The following is a 17121-nucleotide window of genomic DNA, read 5'->3' on the forward strand; positions in this document are numbered from 1 at the left end:
TTTTATCAACATGTAAATAATGTATACACAGTTTGACACTCTGTATGCATAACTGTACTGATACAAGCCTGAGGGCATGTGTATGTGTATGCCTTCATGACTGTCAGATTGTCTGTCTGATCAGAAATTCAGATTTAACAGCAAAAGAGGTTTTTTATTTCATAACCACGTGACATGACAGATTTTGTTACATGCATTATGATAAAATACGTAAGTGGATTATAGAATGTAAGTCATGTTTCTGCTCTTCAGCTGTCTGGAAAACATTCTGACAGAGTTATTTGTGGATCTGTCTGTGCAGTCAGATGGACAGCGGAAACTTTATCATTTCAGACGCTGTTTTGAGAGCAGTAAAGCATATCTCTATTCTTGGTTCCTTTGTATTCAGTGACATTATTGGAAACTATTTTATAAAAAGAAACATCTATTGAGAAACATCTCAGCCATGAGACGTATCTGATAACTTTTTGTGTCAACGCAATTGGTTTGCAGACTTTTAAATTTGCACATGCTGAATGATTTGATAAACTTGACATGCACCGTATTTCCATGGCCATGAGCCAAACTTTGTAATGACACATCACCACTGACGTATTTCACTCACCCAAAATAAAATGTCAGGGTGGTTCAGGCTTGCTGGAAATGTCATCAAGAGACAGCATTTGAAGTAGGAATTTACTGATCCAGTCGAGTCCAAACAACAACCATCTGTTCCTTCAGGTTTCTTCTGCAGCTGAGCCACAGCCAGCAGACGAGGAAAATAAAGTTTATTTGTGTCTCTGATGGAAACCCAAGCAGCCACATCTATTTTGTAAGCCAAGAACAAATTCTGAATCTGCTGTGAGACGGCTGTAAGCTTGTGTCAATGAAGTCTCATTCTTATTCCTCGATGGCGAGGGGAAGAAAGGACTTAGGATAAATGCAAGGCTGAATGATTCATTGTTTACTGATCAAAATGAGAAGTTCAAAGAGAGCAAAAACAGATTCATGGTAAAGAAGTGGAAGGTGAAACATGTCAGTGACCATTCCTGTTGACTTTTACAGCAGCTGTTGCAGGGGAATTGAAGAAGATCACATTGAAATTTGACTCGACTTCTACAGCTGGGAACACAAGAGCTGCAGCTTTGAAGAGGCTCTGACCCAGTCGTCTAACCATCACAGTCTGTTCCTTCACAAAGTCGATCGTAGAGTTTTCCGCTTCAAACACAAAATTCAACGATTAAATATTCAACCTGAGGTGTTAGAGTTGTTTGGTTCAAACTTTTTGCATGTGTCAATACTGTCTGCACTTTTTCAACTTAGTCTCACAGAGATTAGGTTAGGGTACATTAATTTACTGATGACTTTCTTGCTCTGTCCTTTAAGTCACCTGACTGCTGAGCGGCTTTCTCCTAGGAGGAATAAAATATACTTCAACATTTAAATAATCATACACTTCATTATTTTGCTCACTGAAAAATAAAAAAGGGGGTAGTTTATTTCAGTGGGCACACAGTACAAGGATTCATATGTTACATTTAGGTTCAAACTCAATCAGCTGTCAACTGTCTTCAGTCTGATAACACTATGTGCATACACCATGACACACTAACACTGCAGAAGCCTCAGTTTTTGTAACAGGAGTTAAATGATGTAAGAGCAGCTGGATGTTTGGATTCTGTCCTCATCAGACACACATGTACAATACCTTATATGCACATATATGTACTCTACTATAGTCAGGGTAGGTAAAGACTAGGTGTCGTAGGTCTGCGTAGCTCCTGTACCCACGCAGAGGCCTACGCACCTAGTTGACACGCTACTCTTCCAAAATGTAACTAACTGCAAGCCCTGTGATTGGTCAGCTCGGCTGCATTGTATTTCCCGCTTTCACAGCACTTCCCAGGATCCCTGCACATCAGCCATGTATTTCATCTTCACCGATGTCTCCTCTCCATTCTTCCCTGTAGTCAAAGCTGTATGATGAAAAACATGTGTCACTGTAAATTAACATAATACCTTCTGAATCGCAGTAAAACCGTAAACAGAGATCGTAATGGGGCTGGAAACAGGCGACCCTACTATCAGAGCGACCTCAGACACTGCCCTCAAGCGTTTCGGTGGAGTATTGATGCATGACAGGGACACATCGACACACAAGTATGTAGTGCTCATGTCCACGTCAGCCCCTGCTGCGTAGGCATGAAGCAGAAGTACAAACCTGCCTGCACTGACCAAGCACTTCACCACTCTTCATGCCCATTTTGATAAAGCTCATTATGAATTTAACAGAAAAACTCAACATTTTATCTTTAACTTTCCCTTTTGTTCCCTAGTGATCAGTTCTGTCTCCATCCATTGCAAATACTTCTAGAGGCAAAATCCAAATTTCATGGCAAGCAGATTTTACTCCTGCAAGTGGGCGTCAAACTTCATGAAACCAATTAATTCGTAGCCAGATGTCTAACAAGCTCAAGGTGTAATGACTCGCTCTGTGGTGTATCATATATAACCCGTTAAGACTTGGACATACAGAGAACAAATGTGATTTTTATTTCCCTGGCTTGCAGAGGAAAAAACAGAATGAGAGAGGAGGTAACAAAAGTTTTTTTTGATTTGTACCGTGCTGCCTCGCTCTTTGCTTGCTGACTCTCTTCTCTTCAGTATTTGTTGCGTCAGTGTTTTACCTGCTGTCTGCAAACACCACACCAAAGCTGCTTCAGTGTCTGTGCATGCAACCTGCAGAGTTATAGATTTAAAAAGTGCTCTGCTAAAATCAATGACAGTCTAGGCAGAGGAGTCTGGCCAAAACACAAAAAAGGGATCAAATGCATGAACAAAAATGAAACCCTGCTCTGGAATCTCACAGCCAAAGATCGTGCTAGCTGAAAAAACATGCGCAGAGATTTATTAACACTGTTGTGAAGATAATATTCAGATAACACACTGGAGTGTGTGAAATTAGCATCAATCAATCAATCAATCAATCAATCAATCAATCAATCAATCAATCAATCAATCAATCTTTATTTGTACGGCGCCAAATCACAACAAACTTTGTCTCGATGCTTTTACAAACAGACCGTACCCTATGTTAAATTATTAACAAAGACCCAACATCAAGATAGGATAAGACTCAGTCTTATCTCATCTTTATCCACCATGAGAATTGCATTTCGCAGTATTTAGCTAGTTACAGGGGCGAGGAAAAACTTCCTATAACAGGCAGAAACCTCCAGCAGAACCAGACTCATGTTAGACAGCCTCTGCCTCGAAAGAGAGAGAGAGAGAGAGAGAGAGAGAGAGAGAGAGAGAGAGAGAGAGAGAGAGAGAGAGAGAGAGAGATGATAGTGATGAGATGAGTAGTAGCAGCAGTGGTAGCTGTTGCCGTTGGAGTCCAGCAACCTACGAGACAATGGTGGTCAGTAATTCAAGAGAGGTCTGTGGTTAGTAACTTTCAATGGGACATGGGAGTTAAAGTAAGTGATGAGGGGGTTCGGGGGAAGGGGGTGAGATAGGATCGCATTGTGTCAGTGCACCAGTTCACTCTGCAGTCTTAGCCTATAGCAGCATACAGTAACTAAGAGCTGGTCCAAGCCTGAGCCAGCTCTAATTATAAGCTTTATCAAAAAGGAAAGTTTGAAGCAGACTCTTAAAAGTAGAGAGGGTGTCTGCCTCCCGGACCCTGACTGGCACATGATTCCAAAGGAGAGGGGTCTGATAACTGAAGGTTCTACCTCCCATACTACTTTTAGAGACTTTAGGTACGACCAGCAGCATGAATTAGACTGTGTTTTTGCGTGCTTGCATATAAATGTGTTGGGGAATGATGATTAAATGAATGAACCACCAGAAACCAGGATGTATGCATTATTTATTAGGGGACTTGTTCAGTACCAGAGCTACTGAAACTAAACTAATACCCATGAGCACATACAGCCATGTACCATAACGTTATGACTACTAGCAGGTGAAGCACATAACACTCTTTATTTGTAACAATAGTACCTGACAGTGAGGCAGCAAGTGAACATTGTGTCCTTGAAGTTGATGTGCTGGAAGCAGGAAAAATGGACGAACGTCAGGGTCCTGGGCGGCCAGGGATTGTTGGTGCATGAGGAGCAAAGGCTGGCCCGTGTGGTCTGATCCAACAAAGGAGCTACTGGAGCTCAAACTGCTGAAAGAGTTAAAGCAGAACACAGAGCTTCAAGGTTTGTTGTGCAGTTCTTTGTTTTCTCTATATTATTTTGCAAATGTAAACTAAGCACTTGGTTTAGGACTTGTTCAACACTTGATCATCTATAAGTATCTAAATGGTTGCAGCCCTGGTCACCCTGGTATGGCTGCTCCATGCAAAGAGCAGAAAACATCAGCTTGTGAATGTAGCCAACAGCTTTTTAACAAACCCCAAGTTTATATAACAGCAAAACAAAGTGCTTACAATGTCCAACTTGGTGACACAATGATTCCTTGAGGGAAAAAAAAAAACTGAAACTCTTATCCTCCGCTCAGTTCAGCAACAGAAAAACTGTGTAGAAGGAAAAAGAGGGAGCTCTGTCCTCAAAAGACTCCAACTTTGGAGGATCCCTACTTGACTTTTCTAACTGGAGCTGTTGAAGTTTTGTTTAAGCTGCACCTGAAGCGTGTGCTGATATTTTGCAGAGGTGTTTCCATCACAAAGTTAAACCCCAGAGTCATACTGTAAGTTGAATGGTGTCCTCCAGGCCTGGGTCATCCTTCACTGATATCACTCCTCTCAAATGTCACTTTCATGAAACCTGTGATGACACACACTGAAACTTTTAGTCTCTGGCGTGGGTCTGCTGGGACAAAAGTTAGTCTTCTCAGGTGAGACATCTCTCTGCCTGCTGTGTTGCCCTTCATTAAGTGCTTAACACTTGCTGCGGCTGCTTCAGTGTGTTAAAATGAGACATTGTTGCTCTATTGTTGTTGTTCATATGGTTCGTGGACGTGTCACTGAGCTGTCAGTTTTTGAGTGTCTGTGCAAGATTGAAAGGCGTGTCAGGCTGTAGTTGCACGCGGCTTCTATGAGTCATGATATTTTTCCTTCAGATTGTTTTTGCATCGCTGTGACAGAGGTGTAAAACAGAATATTGGTGGTAGGCCAGTCTAATATTCTCCTTGCACATCCATATTATTATCTCTGGCTTCTGCAATAACACAACAGTATAGATGAATGAGCATCTAGGGTATCATTAAAAGTTCTACTTTCTCTGCTGTAAGGAAAATGTCATCAACCGTCTGGATGATGTGGACATGGTTTTATTTCTGTGTTGGGCAGCTGATAAGCCTAAATTTAAGCCCAGTGCAGCCTCGAGCCAAATGCAACACATCTTAGTTTATCTTGTTGGCATGCAGACATTAGGAAATTAGCCCAAAGCACGAAATTGCATGATAGGATGGTCATTGGCTCAGCTGTTATTTTAGCTGTATGGGCAGACATATGTGTCACAAACTGAAAGTGCTCTCTGAATCTCTTTGCTTTTTTAAATATTGTTTGTATTTCAAAGGGCTGGGCAAAGCCGACTGACTACACTGGACTCCAAAAGAAGAGGGGCCGTTTTCTTCTTATCTTTTCTATGGTTTTCATTTTGCATTTCTTCCCAAGTTATAACATAAAGAAAAAATGACTGAAAAATAAACATGATTCTGAATTCTATCAAGTGAAAAAGTGGAGTTTTTCTTTAACCCCTCTCTTTTATGCTAAAAACAAAAAACAGTGCATGTTAAAGGTGCAGTTCTTAAAATTTTCATTCATTTCAGTTCACAGTACATAGCTTACATCTAAAAACTAACAGGATAGTGTTATGGTGACTTTTGTGAACATATTAGAGAGAAGTTAAGCAGATAGCAGGCCTTTAAAGCACCCTGAAAGGCTAAGGGCCCAATCTACTAAAGGTTTGCGTGTATAAAAACACGTGCAAACTTGATAGTGCGCGCAAAGCTGACCTACTAACCGGGAGCACCGAGGATTGCGTCTGTCAAATGAGCAAAATAGGACTCGCAAATCATTTAGCGTGTTTGCCTTCATGAATATGCAGAATACATGTAGATCATCAGAACGCGCAAAATACTGGGAGGAGGAGATGCAAATGTAATCATTTAGCACACGCAATGTGATCTATCAAACCTGAAGCAGATAGCGCGCGCTGTATTTGCGTCTATATTTAGCACGTTTGAAAGGCAGGTGCAAACTGGCACAGCGTTACACACACTTGGCTGCGGTCACTGTAACGCTCATCGTACCATCGCTTTACAACATGCCCGCAAAAGCTGGGCTTACAAGCATTACTAAATGTTTTAGTCAATCAAACCAAGATAACAAAATAATAATAATAAAACAACACAAATTCAAAGCAGTTCAGCACCACGGATAGCCACCGCATCATTCTGACACCCACTTTAACTTTTTCAACTAATGAGAGCACAGTAGGTCACTGTATCAACAGCTATAAAGTTTAGTAAAATTAGCACAGCGGCCCACAAGTTCACATACAAACAAAAAATCAATATGAAGTACTCGGCCTACTCACCACTGTTTGTACGAGCCTTAAGCTCCGCGGACTTGTCCACGATGCACTGTATGTCCATTTTCTTTGATCTGTCATTCTCAATAAATAACATGATATGTCCACTCAGTCTATTCTGTCCCATCATGCTCATCAAGGGGTTTTTAGTTAGTTTTAACTTGGAGAATGAGCGCTCACTGAGCTGCGCCAGGCAGCTCTGCGTAACTCCTCGTCTCGTGCTTGCAGCAGTGTCTTGGGGCGAATTGACTCAAACATGTTCCCAGTTCCATTTAAGCTGGTGAATCTTTGGGACAGTTACTGGATGATGATATCAGGCATTGAAAACGTTCACCCGAAAGTTGCTCCCTGGGACAGTGAGGCGACTGTCTTCACCCAAGTGACGCTTCCTGAACTTTTCTAGAGCAAGAGTGGCAGACTAAGCCTCATCAAATTGCTCTCTAAACTCCATCAAAGCACTGATTGCGTTTTGGAGAAGAGTAGATGTGTTTATTTCATTGGCAGATCTTCTGTTTTTTCTCACATCATTCACCTTTTCACAGATGGCCTCCCAAATCGCGTTTCTAACACTGAGATGTCTCTGCTGGAGTTCACCGATGTGTTTATTTCCCTCCTCCACTAAAACCTCTAACTCCATGTCTTCAAACTTCATTTATCGCTTAAGACCACTCTGTTCTCTCAAACTCTACATGGTGACAGCCAATAGCACACGCAAAATCCTCATTAAAATAGGGCGGTCAGCACCACTTTTGCACTCGTTATCATTTGCGCACGCAGTCTTAGTAGATCACCCCCTGCAACACGCCCAGAAATAACACGTGCAAAATTATTATTTGCACGCGCAAATTAGCGCTCGTTATTTGGGATCTTAGTAGATCAGGCCCTAAGTATTTGTAAAGATAAATATGCCTGACGATGTTTTCTCTGTTGTGATTATTGAGCCAAAGTGACAGTGACAGACTTTTTCACCCGCAGCGTCTCACGGAGAGATATCGCAGGTCTTTTCTTCCTGCAGTGGTCAGACTCTATAACCAATAATACATATATATATATATGTTGTAAGATATGCTTATTTTTTACCTCTTTAATTTTAATTGCTAATACATTTTTTATAATTGTTACTTTATAGGCTCTTGTTTGCTTTATATATATTTTTTGCACTGTCTACTTTGCTACTGTGACACTTAAATTTCCCCGTTGTGGGATGATTAAAGGACTATCTTATCTTAAAGTATGCAAGGTGTGACCATAGACTGTATAAATAATGAATGTAGTTTCCCTGACGTCACCCTTCTGTTCCTGAGCGCTATTTTGAAGCCAATCATCGGTGGGAGCCATAATGGAAATGCTGAACTCAACCTAACTTCTGTTTAGCTAGTGTGAGGTAAAAAGGCGAGCTTTGAGCCTCCTAGCCAACAGCTATGTGTTCCCGCCTGTCAGTCAAGTCAGTCATGTCCTTAAATAGCTAAACTCGCAATCTTAATATCTTCTGAACTGTCACATTGGGAAAAAAATCCATCCCCCGTACAGTGTGTGCCGTCAGAGGAATTAGCTCTTCAGACTGAAGCCGTTTTTGGAACCAGGCTGTAAACATGTTTATTTCTGCTGTAAAGATCGTCTTTTTGAATGGGTGTGTATGTGGTTTCTGGTGTTACTGCAGCCAGCCTCAAGTGGATGCTTGATGAATTGCAGTTTATAGCACTTCCGCATGGGATTCATATTATGAGATCGGAGGTCGCCGCTTGGGTGTAACACAAATGTATTTATAGCTTTTATAAGGAACCCTGCAAAGTAAGACATGTTGACCTTATTTGATTATTATATTTTGGATTAATGCCATACAAAAAACACAAACATTTTCTACATTTAGAGAATGAAATGCACTGGTGTAAATTATTATGCTCGTGCTTTTGAAAAAGACTCAACAGAGGAAGCTCTGCAGGGAAAGTTTAGGGGAGACCATAGACTGTATAAAATATGGACGTAGTATCCGTGACGTCACCCATCTGTTCCTAAGAGCTGTTTTGAAGCAAATCGACGGCAGCAGCCATATTGGTAATGCGGAACTCAACTAGGCAGAGTGTGACGTAGTGTGAGCCTCTTAGCCAATGGCTGTGTGTTCCCGACCCGGAGTCACGTCAGTCATGTCCTTATTTGGGCAAAACTCATAATCTTAATATCTTCTTAACCGTCACGTTAGAAAAAAATTCACCCCCCGTACAGTGTGTGCCATGAGAGAGATTAGCGTTGTAAGGCCAAACCGTTTTTTGAACCAGGCTGTAAACATGGTTATTAATGCTGCAAAGATCGTCTTTTTCCCATTCATGTCTATGTGGTTTCCGGTGTTTCTGCAGCCAGCCTCAAGCGGATTTTCGATGTATTGCAGTTTATATCACTTCCGCATTGGCTTCATCGTTTGAGACCGGAGTTTGCCGCTTGGGGGAGACGCACCGGAGTAGCCATCTGACATCACAGTGAAGGCTAAGCAACAACAGCAGGGATGGAAAAGGTTAAAAAAAGAATGCAACCTTTTTTTGGTTTTATGTTTTTGTGATATCACCCTCGTCTCTGTTTTTGCAATGTGTTGTAACTGCACGTGGCTCTGCATTAAAATTTCTTTCCACAAATCGATAGCTTTTATTTACCAGACCCCAGCAGCTCTGTCAGAACACTGTCTGCTGGAGCGGACTGATGCTTCCTAATTGTTATCAGCCATGACTCAATGCCAGGATGAACACAGCAAATGGCTTTCAGCTCACAACAGTCAATTATTGGTGTGTCAGCAGGGGAATAAAGACTAACAGGATGCTTTGCTTTGATGCTTTGCAAATTACCTTGATTTTTTTCCCCAACCTTTTTCAGATCCACCCTGAGCCGATGACACGAGCAGGAGGAGGTAAAAGCACGGGGCTGCTCCACTGACGTAAATCCTCACAACATTCAGAGGGTGCAGGGTTCATCCATAATTCATGCTCCAAGACTCTGAACAGATTGAATTGTCACAACTCAGACGAGGAGAACGAGGGTGGAATGAGCTGATCTCTGTCTCTGTGAGTCCTGAGCGGGGAAAAGAGCACAGGATTAGTACAGAACACATCCTGAGTTCATGTCCACTCTGGTAATGTGTCTAATCCATGCCCTGAGTGACCCAGAACACGTCCTCATGTCAAATGCTGGTGCTAATGTAGGCCATGAGCCACAAAGGGATACTTTATGATACCCAGATTAGAGAGGGAGTCCATTAAAGTTTAGTGGCATGATGAAATGAACAGTTAAAGATAAAGAAAGAACCAGAACATCCTTATTATTTGACCAGACAGGGAAATGTGCTGCAGGAAGTTCTCTGCAGGAAGCTTTGTACCCAAAACCCTGAGTATGTACACTCCAAAGTTATATTCAGAGCAAAAGTAAAGATATTTTTTCCTCTTAGGTATGTGACAGGCTCAGGAATTGCGTGATTTGTGCACAATGTGAGCTGGTTTTACCTCAAGGGTTCATTTTGCATGCTTTGTTCTGTCACAACTTTCATTGATCGCTGTGTTTTTTATATTTTATGTTTTACTGAGCTCCTGGATTCGACTTAGTTGCAGTTTTTTTGTTTTGTTTTGAGACTCCTAGTTTTTTTTTTTAAATGTGTATGATACCCAAGAGACCGATGAGTGAACTGTAGTGACCTGGAGAGTCATGCCCAGGCCGCCTGATTGGCGGGGTGGCCAAGGCTGCAACTGGCAAGCCAGGGTTCCTGACAAAAGAAGCATACCAGACAGTGTTTGAGTCGCAGCAGAGGAACGAGAAGCAGCTTCAAAGAAGGAAACGAGTGGTCCTCCTGACGAGGAACCTCAACCCGAGAGAGAACAGTAGTGTCCACCAACGCGATTTGGTGGCGGCACTAAATAGAGGCGGATCGGGAGGATTAACACTGATGGAAGTGTAGCTGATGCAGTCACAGATAACACGCTACTCGTCGAGTTTTCATAGGGCTTGGAGCAGCATTGGAGGAGCCAGAAGACCCAGGATTTGTCCACTTGATATCATTCGCTAAAGGTTCTGTCTCAGTTAAAAACATGAGCTTTGGGGGGTTTTTTCCACCTGAAGTTTGTTTGCTTTGTTCCAATTAAGTTAGTAAAAAGATTCATCATCTTTTTGCAGAAGCACACTTCCACACTGGCTTCATTTTCCAAAACAGGAGGGTTCTGACTGGTCTGTCTAGAACAGTTGTGGTAAGTCACTGGGGTTAAAATCAGGCTTTTGACGGCATCATGAACCTTAAAAACTTTCGGGGGGATTTTATTGCAGTAAATGGGCCAAAAAATGCAGAAAAAACATCATCCTGGTGATTAGAAGTGCTTTGGCAGGTCCGCCTGCAAGAGTTGACAAGCTAACAACCTTTCAAATCCTCATTTTTTAAATGAAGCTTGGATCCACCGATTCTGATGCAACCTTGTGTCATCATGAAGATCTCGATGAATAAGCTTTCACTATGAAGCATAACGTCAATTTCTCACTGAAGTTAAAAATTACTGTTGCCAAGTGAAAATTTACGTCAATGAATTTCTTTGCAATGACTCTGTAATGTCTCTGCACCAGAGATTAACCTTGCCACAAAAAGAAACGAGTATTCATGCATTAAAGCAGGTAGTTAGTTGTTACAGAAATTTGTTTTAAAGTTGTCCCTGTGCAGAAACTCAGCGCAGACATGCATGCAGACTTTGAGCTGTTCTTGGTTCTGTATTGATTATTTGTTTTCGAGCCACTTCTGTTTTCTTGAGGAGAGTTTGCATAGTTCATTTGCTGCATGTTCAGTTCATAGTTGTCCCAATCTTTATTTATGTAATCAAAGATAAACAAGGTCGGGTGAAAATGTCCTGCTTGGCTTAAAGCAGCATTCATCTGTTGTGTAATATTTTGTATTTGTGCTGCAGAAGGATGCAGTTCAGGTCCTGGTGGGCTGCACAGAATATTTCGATCTTACCAGAATGTGATGAGAAAACATGGATGTATCTGTAAATATGTCACCTCTCAGTCAGGGTGATATGTTATGCAGCAAGTGAACACTGTCCGTGAAGTTGATGTGCTGGAAGCAGGAAAAATAGGCGAGTGTAAGGATGTGAGCGACTTTGAAATCATGCCAAGACGACTCGGTCAGAACATCTCCAAAACTGTAGCACTTGTAGGGTCTTCCTAGTCTGTAGAGGTCAGAACATAAAGTCGTCCAAGGAAGGAAAACTGGTGAACCAGAGCCATGGACGGCCATTCATGGATCTGTGATGTGTGCTGGGAGTGGTCTTAACCAGCAGAACAGCTACTGGAGCTCAAGCTGCTGGACGTTAAAGCTGGTTCTGATAGAAAGGAGTCAGAACACAGAGCATCGCAGTTTGTTGTGTACGGGGCTGTGTTGCTTCGGACCGGTCAGGGTGTCCATGCTGACTCATGTCTAACACTTAAAGCTCCTACGAAGGACACTTGGGTATCAGAACTGGACCATGAAGCAGTGGATGAAAATGGCAAGGAGTGCCAGGTGTTGACTTGGTCTCCAAATTCCCCAAATCTCATTCCAATCCAGTTTTTGTGCGATGTGCTGGATGACCAAGTCTGATCCATGGGGGCCCCACCCCACAACTTCCAAACTTCCAAGACTTAAAGTGACGAGAGTGACGAGAGTGACGAGAGTGACGAGAGTGACGAGAGTGACGAGAGTGACATTCTTGATGTCTGCTGAAAGTTGGTCGTAGCTGAATCATTGTGTGTATGAAGTGCGTCACACTCAAACTTTTCAGTGATCATGACAACGATTCCACCTCTGGGTGACCAAAAAATTATTGGCACTAGCAAAAAGTGTGCCCTCCCTACTCAGCTAATCTTCTGTATGTGAACAGATTACACTGGAAAAAATGCCCCTCAAAAAAAGGACCAGTGAAAATTTGCTTGGTAAGATTTCTTAATAGAAGACGTGATATTTAGAAAACTGTGATCTTAAAGTTAGCAGGTAAAACTTATTTTAAGCAATATTTGACCCGAATTTTAAAGCTTAGTGTCTCAGGATAAGCCAGGAATGCAAACAATTTGTATTTATTCACTCAAAAAAAGATTTTTGCACTAACACATTTCATGTCAACTTCTTCATTTGAGATGTATTCACGTTAATTTGAGTTGTATTATAGCGGCACTTCTCTAGGTTTAAGACCATCTTGTACTTGAAATAAGATGACAAAGTTTAATTTGAGCCTTTTGAGATATAATGTCCTCTCATATCCAGCTGGACATACTAATATTCAGTCAGGTTGTTTTTAGGATAAGCCAGCTATGCTCAAAAGTAGGTGTTTCATTGTGTGCATGTAGTTTGAGGATGTATATTTTGATCTGATTTAGAAGAAACAGTGCCTGAAAACTGTAACCAAGCCTAAAAAAACAACTTTTCTTTCTTTCTTTCTTTCTTTCTTTCTTTTATCAGTGGAGCTGTTTTCCGATAGTCTCCAATAAAATGCATTTACTTAAATCCAGTAAAGGGTTTGTCTTAAATCAAAATTATTTGTCTTCTAAATATAAGATCTCAGCTTGAAAATGTATGAAATGTAAAATAAACCTTGTTTCTTCTAAATTACAACTCAAAACAAGATCATTTCAAGATTGTTTGACTTAACAAGATATTTAAGATGCATTGTCTTAAAACAAGTCCCTCTATCTTGCTCAAATGTTACTTGTTAAGTAAATTTATCTTAAATCCAGTGGGATAGAGACATTTCGACTAAAAATGAGACAATTTCAATTGGTAAGATTTTGATTTTTTGCAGTGTTCCCCAACCCATATGTCCACATAGAGTTTTCTAATAAGTGTTGAACTGATGGCAGGCAATATGTCCTCATACTGACACCTTGTGTCACCGATGTGATTAACATTGGAAATGGCTGTAGTTCGGTATAGACTAGGCACCAGAACTACTTTTGCTTTGTTCAATAATTGGGATTAACATGATCTGTGTCAGTTTTATCATGGTCTATCATGGTTTTATCAGTCTATTAATTTTCATGTATATTGAAGTTGCATGAGGTTACATATGCAGAGACGTGACAGACCTGGCATGATGTAGTGTCAATATGCTCATAGAAACATGGTCTCAAGGCTCAGAGTCCTGTGTTTCTGTGAATAATCTATTGTGCAGGGATAAGGTTAAATCTCTATACCTACAATCTGAGAGTGAGAGGAAATACACAAGAAGGTTTTCAAATAAATTAAGAATGTGAAGTCATACCAGACCACGACAGGATTCTCTGTAGCAGTTTGTTCTTGCATATGGTGCATATAACCCCCAACACACTCAGTAAAACATTTCAACCCTCCCTTGTGATGTAGCATGCAGCCACCTGTCCATTAAACCCGTATAATCTGCTTGATATTGATGCAATAAAAAGGCCAGGGTAGAAGTGCCTGATTAGATTGGAACATCTGCTCCATATGGTCGGTCTGGCGTGAAAACTGTCCTCTGCCTTCACTGTCACAGTGTTTCACAGCAGTCTCCATTGGAGGTGGCAGTTCAGACTTACTGTTGGCATCTGGACTCTACTGTTGGCATCCTGGTTCTCTGAAGCCAGTGTCGAGGTTTGTGAGCAGAAGAACTCTGGAGTGACTGATCAAATTATTAATGCAGCAACAAAAGTGCATCCAACTAAATTTCATCATATTATGTTGTATTGATTTATTGACCAGAGGCGGTGGTTTCAGAGGGATTTCAACATCTAAAGACATCAACATTGCTGGACTTGTTTGTCAGTGCAGGAGCTGTACCAGTAACCTGTGCAGCCAGTATGAGGCTGCACAGGTTACCTCATACTGGTCCTCTCCTCTGCTGCTGTTTGCAGACTGTTTGATGATTCTAAAAGCAGGATATTTGAAAGTGATGGTGTAAAGGAAAGCTGATTGTTGTGTTCAAGGTAGCAATCTAGAAGCTCTCATTTTCCTTCTGTTTGGCCACAGCTATGATGATAGACGGTGATTGCAATCATATTTTGGAACCTCACCCTAACAGAGATCAAAGCATTGTATAAACGCTGACAAGCTTTCAACATTCAAACTTCAAAATCATTCATTTTTCTTTGAATTTGTTTTGAAATCCCAGCGTCTGTCGTCATCTTCTGTTTCTTTCTTTCTTTCTTAATTCTTGACTGCAGCTCAGCAGAGAACAGATATAATGCAGGCTGATAAGCTTCAGCCTGCATTATCTCTGAAGGACTGCTTGTGCATAAACATGCCTTGTTACTTCTCTCAGTAAAGGTGACTGAATATCTGGTAAAGATACAAAAGTGTAATAATTAATATTCAAGGACTTTCATCCAGTGGTGCTTGGCTTTATCACCCATGTGTGAATCATGACTATAACATGTGTGCGATAAAGCCTCAGGAGCTTTGTCCAACTTCTGTTTACAGTCTGGCCGGCAACTTGAGAAGCAAGAAGAGAATTGGAGTTAAATGAAGTTAAGGTGTTAACTTAGGTTCGGGAGCAGGACCACGCCTAAACCACACCCTCAATCACCTGACAAGCCTTCTTAAACGTAGCCAGCCTACTCCAACTGCTTGTACGTGATTCTTCAACCCACCCTCCCTCACCTTACTCTACTGCACTTAACCTATTTCCTTGTCCTCTCCTACTCAACTCGTGCTCGCTCCTTCTATGCCCTGTCTACTTCCAGGTACAACCTGGGTCAAGATCAGCTCCGGCAGGATAACGCTGAGACGGAACCCCCATCCTGAGTCTCCTTCTGCTGGGCACACCACGCACAACTAATTCATTAAATGTTCAACTTATATCCTTGTGTGGCGTGGTCCTTGCTAGTGAAAGGTGCATCAATTACAAGTTATTACTAATTACCTGTCCAGTTACACTTTCTAACTGTTCCATGTACACACCTCAGCACTCGCAGTGACAGAGCTTTCCAAGCCATTGCCCCTAGACTCTGGAACACTCTACCAGTATCCCTGCGCTCTGCAGACTCTACCTTCAAGTCTTTATTAAAAACTCACTTCTTCAAGCATTTAGTTGATTTCGCACAACTTTGAATGCTTTAATGAATCATGTAACCACTGCACTCTTTTTGTTGCCTGTCATTTTTTGTATAATTTCTTTTTCTGTATGTCTTGTCTTTATAAAGCAGTTTGAGACTTTTGTCTGCAAAAAGCACTACTTACTTACTTTACAGGTAGCATGATTGTGGATTGCCTCCCACCTCTCTTCCTCTCTGCAAGGACGGCTTTCCTGCAGCTAAAGCTTGCTGAAACTCTGGTGGCTTCTCCCTGTCACAAAAACCAGTAACTAAAAACCAACATTTGCACTCCTTAAATCCAGTCCTGCAGACTAGGAATGTTTAAACAATGTGTGTTAATTCACTATACCATTGCACCAACCCAAGTGTTAGTACCTTAACAAGCATCTCTTTGACTCATCTTTGACTCTAAAACAGGCTTTATTGCTGTTTTAATCCATGTCACATAACATATGCCTTTGCTCTGGTGATACTTAATGCCTGAAATACAAATGCAGGCTATAACATGGTGGGTTAAAGATGGCCAATACGGTTGTTTTTTTGTTGGAACAGTCTTTTAAAGTTTCACTCTAATACCTGAAAATGACAAGTCGAAGAAGCTTATGTTGTAAAACATGCCATTGCCCAACAGCCCCCTCAAAATCTCCTCCCTGGATGGGTCGGAGATTGAGTTTGTTGACAGTTACAAATACCTAGGGATCTGGCTTAACTGCAAACTTTCTTTGGAAGCACACATCAACACACTACTCACTAAGGTCAAATCCCGCATTAGTTTTCTTTATCGCAACAAATCCTCCTTCACACACTCTGCTAAACAGCTTCTGGTTCAGATGACAGTCCTCCCTATTCTTGATTACGGTGACATAGTCTACAGGTCCGCTTCCAACACTCTCCTTCACAAACTGGATGTCATTTACCACGCTGCTATCCGTTTTGTCACTGGAGCCCCATTCACCACTCACCACTGTCACCTATACTCTCAGCTGAACTGGCCTTCACTCCACTCTCGCAGACAAACACACTGGTTTCTATTCATTTACAAATCCCTCACTGGTAAAACCCCGTTATATCTACAGTCACTAATGAAACTTCACAGCACAAACCGTAGCCTGCGCTCAAGTAGCCTTATCAAACTCATCCCACCCAAAGCCCGGACCTCCTTTGGACGCACCTCCTTCCAGTTTTCCGCTGCAAATGACTGGAATCACCTTCAACAATCCCTAAAGCTGACCTCTCTCATTCCACTCGCCACTTTCAAAAAACTAATACACCCCATAACTCAACATCACTGCACTTGCTTTTAAATTGCTTTTAAGTTGTTCACTGCTGTCATATTTTTGTATTGTATTGTTCTGTCTCTAGGTTTCAATGTATGTCCTCTCTGTTTCTTGTTTTGTCTTTTATTTATTGTCATGCCACCTGTGTTGCCTCCTCGCCCAGGTCGTTATTGCAAATGAGAATTGGTTCTCAATTAACTCACCTGGTTAAATAAAGGTTAAATAAATAAATAAATGTTTAAAGAGGCTCTTAGTGATGCAAAGTCTTAATATTACAGCTT

The 17121-nt window shown here is 41.4% G+C and overlaps 1 long non-coding RNA gene across 1 annotated transcript; it reads right to left on the reverse strand.

Moving 5' to 3' along the window:
- Nucleotides 1-3866: 3866 nt before the first annotated feature.
- On the reverse strand, nucleotides 3867-6580 carry LOC117812437. The gene is made up of 3 exons (XR_004631210.1): nucleotides 6534-6580; nucleotides 4421-4757; nucleotides 3867-4156 (listed from the first exon to the last, which is right to left on the reverse strand). It is a non-coding gene; the product is annotated as an uncharacterized LOC117812437 (long non-coding RNA).
- Between the last annotated feature and the right edge of the window lie 10541 nt (nucleotides 6581-17121).

This window comes from Notolabrus celidotus, chromosome 5, assembly GCF_009762535.1.
Source record: "Notolabrus celidotus isolate fNotCel1 chromosome 5, fNotCel1.pri, whole genome shotgun sequence".
In the NCBI taxonomy this organism is placed as follows: Eukaryota; Metazoa; Chordata; class Actinopteri; order Labriformes; family Labridae; genus Notolabrus; species Notolabrus celidotus.